This window comes from Elaeis guineensis, chromosome 5 (genome assembly GCF_000442705.2).
Source record: "Elaeis guineensis isolate ETL-2024a chromosome 5, EG11, whole genome shotgun sequence".
Classification (NCBI taxonomy): Eukaryota; Viridiplantae; Streptophyta; class Magnoliopsida; order Arecales; family Arecaceae; genus Elaeis; species Elaeis guineensis.
The window spans coordinates 16,846,936-16,857,552 of NC_025997.2; the positions used below are offsets into that span (position 1 = coordinate 16,846,936).

The 10,617-nt window shown below is 33.0% G+C and overlaps 1 pseudogene; it reads left to right on the forward strand.

The window, feature by feature from the left end:
• Positions 1–2,051: 2,051 nt before the first annotated feature.
• LOC140857781 (lon protease homolog, mitochondrial-like) lies at positions 2,052–3,692 on the forward strand (annotated as a pseudogene).
• The last annotated feature ends 6,925 nt before the right edge of the window (positions 3,693–10,617 follow it).

Here is a 10,617-nt window from a genome sequence, read left to right on the forward strand (position 1 = left end):
CAAATAGGTAGACTTGTCAGATAGAATTATGGGAGGATTGAAGCAACAATTAGAAAGATTAATTATTGTCCCGGTTTTTGGCTTTCTATAGAACATTGAAAATTCGTCTAAGAATAGCTAGCCGCGGACTGGAATACTTAGAGGAGCTCCCATGTCAATCACTTCCACTCCTTCTCAGCCCATCCATAGCACTTGTAGCTATAGCTCTAACTCGATTGTTTCTTAATAATTGTTGGACCTTATAAGTCACATCAATTTGCTGGCTGACAATATCTCAACCCTTAACTAGCAAAGCATTATAAAATTAGGCATCTTCCTCGGGGAAAAACAACATCCAATACTGGGCCAATAATTTGAGCGATATGTTCTAGGTTTTTTTTCAGATGTGGAAACCACAGAACTAGAAGGACTATGATCGATTCTCATAATTATAATAAAGTAAAATTATCATGGTCCTGATCTGAGATCATAAGTCAGAGGTCATGGTGACCGCTGCATATCTATGGAGAACTCTCTCACAAGCATGCAAGACATCTCATCATGATATCATAAAGCAATAGCGAAATAAAATTTAAATAAATAATTAATATTTAACTTTATTTTAAATAACTAAATCAAATATCTTACAAAATAAAATTTCATGATCTTGCATCAAATTTCAATAAATCTTAATAAAAAATAAAATATTAAAGTCCTCCTCTAGTTAGCTCTCTCATGAATCCTCGAGTTAAGCTAGTCCTTTGAGTCTGTAAAAATAAAAATATAGGATAATGAGCTAGACAGTCTAATAAGTAATGATTATGTTGTAGATAATTCATGTGATAGTATATATTGCAAATATCAAAATACATCATTTAATCAATGCACAATGTAATCAAATTATTTTCAAAACATGAATTCAGTAATAGCAGTATCTTTCAATATTCATATACATAATCATATTATAATTTATTCTAAATCAATCGTATAAAAATCGATTCAAAATAAATTACTTAACTCATCAGTTTTTAATTATGACCACGCTTATATCCTATGGCCAGCCAAAATACCACACTTATACCTTATGGCCGGGCTGAAATACACAAGAAATATGTTGATTTTTTTATTGAAATAGTGCTATGTCAAATCAAAATAAACATCTGATAGCAAGTTGATTGGTTAATTCAATAAGAAAAAAATGAAAGTTAGTACTCAATTTAGTTGGTACCATCTAACCAAATCTGATTCAATTGTTTCCTCATCAAATTACTGCCTCAACTGGTGCATCCTTTTTGTATGGTTGTATTCAATTGAAGTTTATTTGTCATAGGTTTTACACTCATTTGAGAGATGTTGGAAGTTTGCATTTTTGTCATCAAAAACTTTTTCTATGGAAGCCCACCCTTTGAACAGTGATTGATCTGAAGGTTTTCTGGCCACTATGTGTGTGGTAGCACTAGTTTCATAAGCATAAATGCATTTCCATTACTCTTATTTATGACATCTCCATCGTTCCTGTTTTTTAGATCCTTGATGTATATTAGATATTTAGATTTACATTTTCCTCCTATCAATGGAAAACATAATGTGGTTTAAGAAAACCTTGAATGTTTTTCCTGTATATGACTGATATTAATCTTATGCTTTAATTTCTAGTAGATAGCTCTACATCTTATCTGTCAAAGGGTGTTGAATGAGCCATATGCAGCAATCAGCTTTCAGCAAGGTGCCAAACTGCTCAGGGAGAAATTTACTGAAGAGCCTATCCAAATTTCAGGTGATGATTATGTGGAGAAGAAACTAGAGGATGGGAACTCTGACGAAAGTCATGAAATGGCTACAAACTGCCTTAACAAAATGGCTACAAAATGCCTTAACGAAATGGCTACATGAACAACCTGATGGAACTGAGAAGAATCAGACTTCTTCATGAGCATCCTGTTGAACCTTTGGAGGAGTCTGACAAAGTGCAGCCAGTTCTGTCATCATCAAATGATTTTGCAACAGCAGACCAACCCATTGATTCACAGGTATTCTGACAAGCTAAGGGACTAGAACATGCATTTTAATGTAATGTAAGAACTAGTTTACTGTTGACACTTACTAGTGATTTTCCATCAAAAGGAAAAAAGAAGGATACTTACTAGTGATTTTTCTTACAAATTTTATGTATAAACTAGTATCAAAATATTTTTTTTTTACATTAGCAGAAGGCAAGTCAATGGTAGGAATTAGTTTAATGTAATATATGCTTTATATTTGTAGATTTGTATGTTTAATGTATCTGTTTATGCACTGTATGCTCTGTGTCATGTATAGATTGATTTCTTTATTTACACATTGACAACGAAATAAATGGTGTAAAGGATGTGAAAGTTGATAATGTAATTGAAAAGGCCATAGTTGACATTGCAAACCTGGCTCATTTTGTAGGGAAACCAGTATTCCATGCCAAATATATACATGATCATCCTTCTATAAGGTTTCTCATGGGTCTTGATTGGACTGCAAGGGGTAGTTCGACATTGTATATTGAGACCACCCAAGTGGAGCACAGAGAAGGAAAGGGTGCACTTCTATTGGCGGGTTTGCCTGGAGATGTCACGGAGAGTGCCTAAATAGTTCATACTGTAGCCAGAGCAATATTGCTCCAGTAACAACCGGACAGACCATTTTTTGCAACTCCAAGCTCCGTTTGCATGTGCCTGGAGGTGCTACTCCTAAGGATGGACCAAGTGCAGTGATAACATGATGCTGTCCCTTGCCATGAGAAAGCATGCTCAAAAAGACCTTGCCAGGACCAGTGAAGTAACATTGATAGGATACTTTCTACCTCTGACATAATATTTGTTCATTATTATGACCACAATATTCCGAAATTAATAGTTTGTTTTCATGATTATTTTAAGAGCTTCCTATTTCATATTCTTCTTCTGGTTTCTAACCACAGGATGTTCCACAGACTCTCTGTCCTTAAATTCATTGCATCTCTCTTTGATCTGTGTGCTTTATGATTTACCGTCAACTGAATCTAGAAGTTTTTCTATAGACATACTTTTGATCAATTTTTTTGTTATAGCTGAATTTTTTAGTTTAAACTGCAAAGCATGACATTTTTACTAAATTATCAAACTTTCTGTAGTTAATGTAAATCACTCCAAAGTGTTATTTAAAAGACCAGTAATCACCATATTCAGTATTATTGCTGGTCTGCAGCTTGAGTTTTGTTCTGTTAGTTTGTACAAGATTTATTCCCACTAAACAGGTCAAAGGGAAGATGATTGCTGCAAGAAGTAAGGTGAAGACTGTCATAATTCCCATCAGCTAACAGGAGATTTTTGAGGAGCTTGCTGCCTATGTGAAGTCAGGCTCGAAGTCCACTTTGTAGATTATTACAACCAAATACTTGATCTGGCTTTTGAAGCGGACTCTAAACCACAAATCTCTCTGATTCACCAGCATTGGGTTGTCACACATCATAGTTTTATTGATGACATAAATTCTGTGGGGATTCTTCATGATGCAGCCACCATAGACTAATCTCAAAGAGAGCTAGATTTTTATGTAGATCATAAGCAATTCATCAAACAAGCTTCTCATAGAATTTACTATTTTGAATGCTTGCAAGCTATGTGCTGATGCATGAAGATTATTTATTAATTATGTCTTACATCCTTTATAAAAAAACCATGGAGCTGGCTGCATCAATGGTGATCATGTTTTGGAGGTGGTCAGGGTTCAAAATATGAGCTCATTATTTTTACATGCATCTTCATCATTACTCAATGTAAAATACTCTCAAATGTAAACTTTTTATTCATTCAGATTTATGATAATAGCTGATTATTATTTTGATCAATTTACTCAATTATTGTCAACTTTCAACTTGTGTTTTTCTCCTTTGATGGACGCTGGAAAAAATTGAATTGTCTAGCTGTGGTACCCCAAACCAGATCCAATAGTCACACAGATCTTAAAGCATTATAAAAAAAATATAGACTTTGAAGCCAGCACATGCTCTGCACATGCTAGGCTGTGGGTGGTGAGCGTGGAACCAGAAGAACTCATGAAGAAGTTCTTCTCCCAATCCAATCTAAATACCACTTAAAAATCTGATTGAAATCAAATTGAAACTCTCCCTTTTGAGATCTATTAAGGATCCAACCCCTTGTTTCATCATCACCGAAAAATCATCAAAGATCATTGTTCTTTTTCTCTGATTTTGCCCCATTCACCGTTGGAATAATCTCATTTTAGCCACCAAAAATCAGATTAAATCTGTCCAAAAATTAAGTAAATATCTTCCATAATCTTCTTTAATCTTTATGGGTTTTAATCTTGAATTTTTGTCAAATTTTTCCGTCAAAATCTCTTGATAATTTCTGTTTTCTCGAATCCTTATTTTTGTCTTTTCTTCTTGATTGTCGTCACCGGTGGCCGTCGTCGGCCATGGATCAGGCTACTCGGCATCATCGGGGATTATCCCATCGGTCAGATTGGTGGTCGATTGGGGGGAGGCCCCTTACTTCAGGAACAAGGGGGAGGAAGACCTCCCCTGTTCCGTGAAGAAAGAAAAGGAAAAAAGAGGATGCGCGGGTCTTTTGTTTCCCATGAAGAAAAAAGAAAGAAAGAAAGATTTTAAGGGGTAGAATGAATACCTAAAAAATTTAAAAAAAAAAAAGAAAAAAGAAAGGAAGAAAGAGAAAAAGGAAAAGAAAAGAAAGAGAAGAAGAAAAGAAAAAAAATAAATAAAAAAATAAAATATAAATAAAAAAAATATGAGAGAGAGTTTCTCTCTTTTCTCTCTCTCTTTTCAATCTGAATCTTACTTTCTCTCTCTACTTTCTCTAAAATTTTCTTTCTCTAAATTGTTTCTCTCTCTCAAAGTTATCTTCTAAGATCAGCATAGTGAAAGACTTTTTTGATGATTTGATCGAGCTTAGTGAAAAATTCGATCTTAAGAAAATTTTGATTTATGATTTGTTTAGATCTAATTTTGAATGAAAATTAATATAAAAATATAATTTTGAATAATAGGCATCGAAGAATCTCTTAAAGTTAATCGATCTGTTCGTTCAGTGATCTGTGAAAGGTAATAATGAATCATCTTCTCGAGATATTTTATATTTATTTTAAAAATAAATAATTATTTTTAAAATTATGCATAATTTATGAAATTATGTTTTGAACGAAAAGTGATTCTGAAATACTATGGATTATTGATTATGCATATGTTTAGTAAAAAATTATTTTATATTATAATACAAAAGTATTTTGATCAGATTTATGCTCTCAGCCTAACTATGTTTCAGTGGGCCCCATTAATAGGGATCATATGTTGGTATTTAGTAGATCCTGTCAGTGGAGGTTGTGTGCTGGTATTTAGTGGATCTTGTCAGTGGAAGTTATGTACTGGTATTCAGTGGACCCCGTCAATGGGGGTTAAACATTGATCATAGTCGAGACTGTTGAGTTATGAGTATTTTGATTCGAATCGAATTTATGATTATATTATATATAAATATTTAAAAAAATTAGATTTACATTGAATTAGCATGAAATGTATTTTTATGTTTATTTACAACATTGTTCTTGAAAATTATATAATATCTGAAATGTTTAGTTGAGATATTTGTTACTTACTAGGCTGTCTAGCTCATTAACTTTCTTTTTATTTTTCAGATTCAGATAGTTAATTGCGAGTGTGGGTAATAATATTGGGACAAAACTTTTAAAGGCGAGATTTAGCATTGTCAACTTCATTGAAATTAGATCTATTATTTTATTTTTAGTAAAATTTATTGGATGTAAGATATTTGATTTAATTATTTAAATTAAAATTGAATAATAATTATTTGATTTTATTCTCTGTGATGCATTGATATCATGATGAGATACCTTGTATGCTTGTGAAGAAAGTTTTTCATAAGTATGCGGCGGTTGCCACGATCTTGGACTCACGATCTCGGATCGGGAGCGTGAAATTAATATGATATTAGAGCATAAGTGGATAAACTATATGACACATAGAATCAGACAAGAGTGTAGGCGGGTAGATACTAGGGACATTGGGATAATAACTTATACTGATCATGATATAATTTAAAAACTTAAATTGACACAAGTATACTAGTGGATTGAATCAAAGTAAGCAATGGAAGCATAGTGGTCTGAATTATTTTTAAACTGATCAAAACAGTAATTTGATTTGATAGATATTATGATGAAAAATTTAATTTTGAAATTAGAGGATGACATGATTTAATGTAAAAGTAATATGAATTTTCGAAGACTTCAGCAGAAAAAAATTTTGAGGACGAAATTTTTTTTAGTGGGGAAGAATGTGATACCCCAAATCAGATCCAATAGTCGCACATATCTTAAAGCATTACAAAAAAAAGACTTTGAAGCCAGCATGTGCTAGGCTGTGGGTGGTGAGTGTGGAATCAAAAGAACTTATGAAGGAGTTCTTCTCCCAATCCAATCCAAATACCACCTAAAAATCTGATTGAAATCGAATTGAAACTCTCCCTTTTGAGATTTATTTAAGGACCCCAACTCCTTGATTTATCATTATTGAAAAATCACCAAAGAATGCTGTTCTTTTTCTCCTGATTTTGCCCTGTTCATCGATAGAATAATCTCATTTTAGCCATCGGAAATCGGATCAAATCCATCCAAAAACTAGGTAAATATCTTCCATAATCTTCTTTCAATCTTTATGGATTTAATCTTGAATTTTTGCCCAATTTTTCCATCAAAATCCCTTGATAATTTTTGTTTTCTGAATCCCCTGTTTTTGTCTTTTGTTCTTGATTGCCGTCATCGATGGCCATCGCCAGCCATCAGACCAGGCCACTCGACGTCGTCGGGGATTACCCCACCGGTCGGATTGGTAGTTGGCTGGGGGGGGGTCCCTTACTTCGGGAACAAGGGGGAGGAAGACCTCCCCTATTCCATGAAGAAAGAAAAGGAAAAGAAAAGGATGCACGGGTCCTCTGTTTCCCGTGAAGAAGAAAAAAAAAAGGAAGAAAGAGAAAAAAGAAAAAAAATAAATAAATAAAAAAATATGAGAGAGAGTTTCTCTCTCTCCCTTCAATCTGAACTTTACTTTCTCTCTCTATTTTTTTTTCTAAAATTTTTTCTCTCTAAATTGTTTTTCTCTCTTGATGGATTTCTTTCTCTCAAAGTTATCTTTCTAAGATTAGCATAGTGAAAGACTTCTTTTGATGATTTTGATCGAGCTTAGTGAAGGATTCGATCTTAAGAGGAGTTTTGATTTGAAATTTGTTTAGATCTAATTTTGAATTAAAATTAATGTAAAAATATAATTTTGAATAATAGGCACTGAAGAATCTCTAAAGATTAATCGATCTGTTCGTTCAGTGATCTGTGAAAGGTAAGTAATGAATCATCTTCTCGAGATATTTCATATTTATTCTGAAAATAAATAATTATTCTTTAAAATTTACATGATTTATGAAATTGTATTTTGAACGAAAAGTGATTCTGAAATACTATGGATTATTGATTATGCATATATTTAGTGAAAAATTATAATATATTACGATACAAAAGTATTTTGATCAGATTTATGCTCTCAGCCTAACTATGTTTCAGTGAGCCCTGCCAATGGAGATCATACGTTGGTATTTAGTGGATCCTACTAGTGGGAGTTGTGCGCTGGTATTTAGTGGACCCTGCTAGTGGGGGTTGTGTGTTGGTATTCAGTGAACCCTGTCAGTGTAGGGGTTATATGCTGGTATTCAGTGGATCCCACCAATGGGGGTTAAACGTTGGTCATAGTCGAGGCTGTTGAGTTATGAGTGTTTTGATTCGAATCGAATTTATGATTATATTGTATATAAATATTTAAAAAGATTGGATTTACATTGAATTAGCATAAAATATATTTTTATATTTATTTACAGTATTGTTTTTGAAAATTATATAATATCTGAAATATCTAGTTAAGATATTTGTTACTTACTGGGCTGTTTAGCTCATTACCTTTCTTTTTATATTTCATATTCAGATAATTTATTATAAGCGTGGATAATAATGTTGGGATAGAGCTTTTATAGGCAAGATTTAGCATTATCAACTTCATTGAAATTAGATCTATTATTTTATTTTTAGTAAAACCTTATTGGATGTAAGATATTTGATTTAATTATTTGAATTAAAATTGAATAATAATTATTTGATTTTATTCTGCTGTGATGCATTGATATCGTGATGAAATGCCTTGCATGCTTGTGGAGAGAATTCTTCATAAGTATATGCAGTTGTCACGATCTTGATCTCACAATCTCGGATCGGAGGCATAATACTAGCTTTGCATTTTAACAGTCGTTTCGTTCCATTTAGGGCATTTGTGTTATAAATACTAAAATTTGTACAGATTGTTTCATTTTTATTTGTTTGATCTATTTCCTTGATGTTAGCAATATACATCAGTCAAAAAGGACCATTTTCTTGACTTTTTTCATCATGCGGGAGCTGGAATTAATTCCTATTCACTTACTTTTATCTATAGGGGGTGGGAAAAAAGCGTCATACATAGCATATCTTTCTTTTATCAAGAATTCTACCAGTTTGCATGCTTCCACAAAATAAATTAAATTTAAATTTTTTGATTTTCCATTTTTGAAAACCAGCATCGGGAATGCTGTTCGTGTCCCAACACTGGAAAGCACCATCATACCATTTGACGGTATTCTAGGGTGGATGGCTAGAAGATATCTTTGTTGAATTAGTGAATGATTCTTAAATTGGTTCTCAATTGTTTCCTTAAGGTTATAACAAAATTAAACCGATTGATCATAACACTATAGTAAGGGGTGTTCTACAACTAGTCTTAAATTGATTATTCAATGCGATGACAAAGAATGCAATCTAGCTGCGGGACATCTTTAGCCTTAAATAATGTCGTTAATTTTTACCATAATGCAAGCCATTCTTCCAATGTGATTCATATTCTCCTATCACATTGCATGTTTAAAAATATCACAAAATACCTACCAAAAATTCATGGATAAGATATTTTGCTGACTTTGCCGGTCAGCGTTCCACAAAGATGAAAGGCTATTGGAGTTGGAGTTACTTTTCAGACTCAAAGTGCCAAAAGCCTCAAAAATGGCCATTACCATCACTATCGTTATTCCAGTCTCACCGAAGACTTGCTCGAGCTCTTTACTCATAAAGTTTCTTCATCACTTAAAAGTGGTGCTTGTGATGGGGCCTCCATCAGATAAAAGCTATGGAAAGGGATTGTGGCCTCAACCACATCCATCTTCTTGACTTTGGTTTTGACAACCATTCAGGTCCATGTGGGAATTAGAATACAATTCTGCCATCATGGAATCCATTTTGAGGGGGAAAAAAAAATATTCCACCACTTATATTAGCAGTGGAAAAGCCCAGGAGTTGGGATGGTAGGTCCAGACACACGCCCTCAGACTTTCAGCTCTACAATGGCTCTTGAGAAGGACTTCACATTCATCGTGTCAACCATTCTCCACTTCACTTCCACTATGGCCAATTTGAGTTGGGATGCAGTTCACTCCCAACTCTCCTGTGCCACTATCTACAATTTCCTAGTAGTCAAGCCATATTGGTTTGGCATGGCAGGACCTTCCAGCAGAAGTCCACCGTGCTGCCACTAGTGACTAATATGGGTCCAACGTCATTCCAGGCCAACTTCCCACAGTGACCATGCTCTTGGAAGGTCCAAAAAAAACATTATTGTTAACATTATTATTTTATAATGTTTGACCTATACTGCCACGCACAATGTATAAAGGAAAGCTTGATGGCCATGATTTTGCTTGCAAGCAATATAAAGCAAAAGGTTTAGATGAATTTAATGACCTCCTTTTTTAGGTAATAAAAGATTTTTTTTTAAAAAATCTTTGCATCTAAAAATTTACGAAAACTGTGTATTTTTTATTTAGAGATTTGTATTGAAATGTTGATAAAATATTTTGCTAGATGTGTATCATCTGACTATATACTGTATACTAGTGGAATAAAAATAATATGGGCAGGCACTATATAATATCATATGGGGCATACTTCATAATTTGGCATATTTCTCTTAATATTAATTTTAAAAAATAAGTCTAAAAGTCAATGACTTTTTCTATTGATGGAGTTATTAGTTTCGTAATTAAGATATTCTCTTTTTCCTTCATTTTCAACATATACTTTTTAGTGATACATACTATATGACCATATGATACAAACTAAATATATAGCCAAATAATACATACTGTAAGCTTTTTTGATATATATACAGCAATGACCCAATACACATATACAATTAAATTTATATATAGTTTATCGAATTTAGTATTCATCAGTATACAGTATATGACTACTTGATACATACTTAGCAAAATATTCATTCGCCATCCCGATACACACCTCTAAATAAAGCGATATACACCTTTTAAAACATAGTACTCATCAGTATACAGTACATAAGTAAATGATATACACTAGACAGCTTACTGATACATACTGTAGATTTTTTGATACATATCCAGCAACAATCTAATATACATATGCAAATCAATTAATATATAATTTATCAAACTTAGTATCCACAAATATATAGCATATAGTCAGTTGATA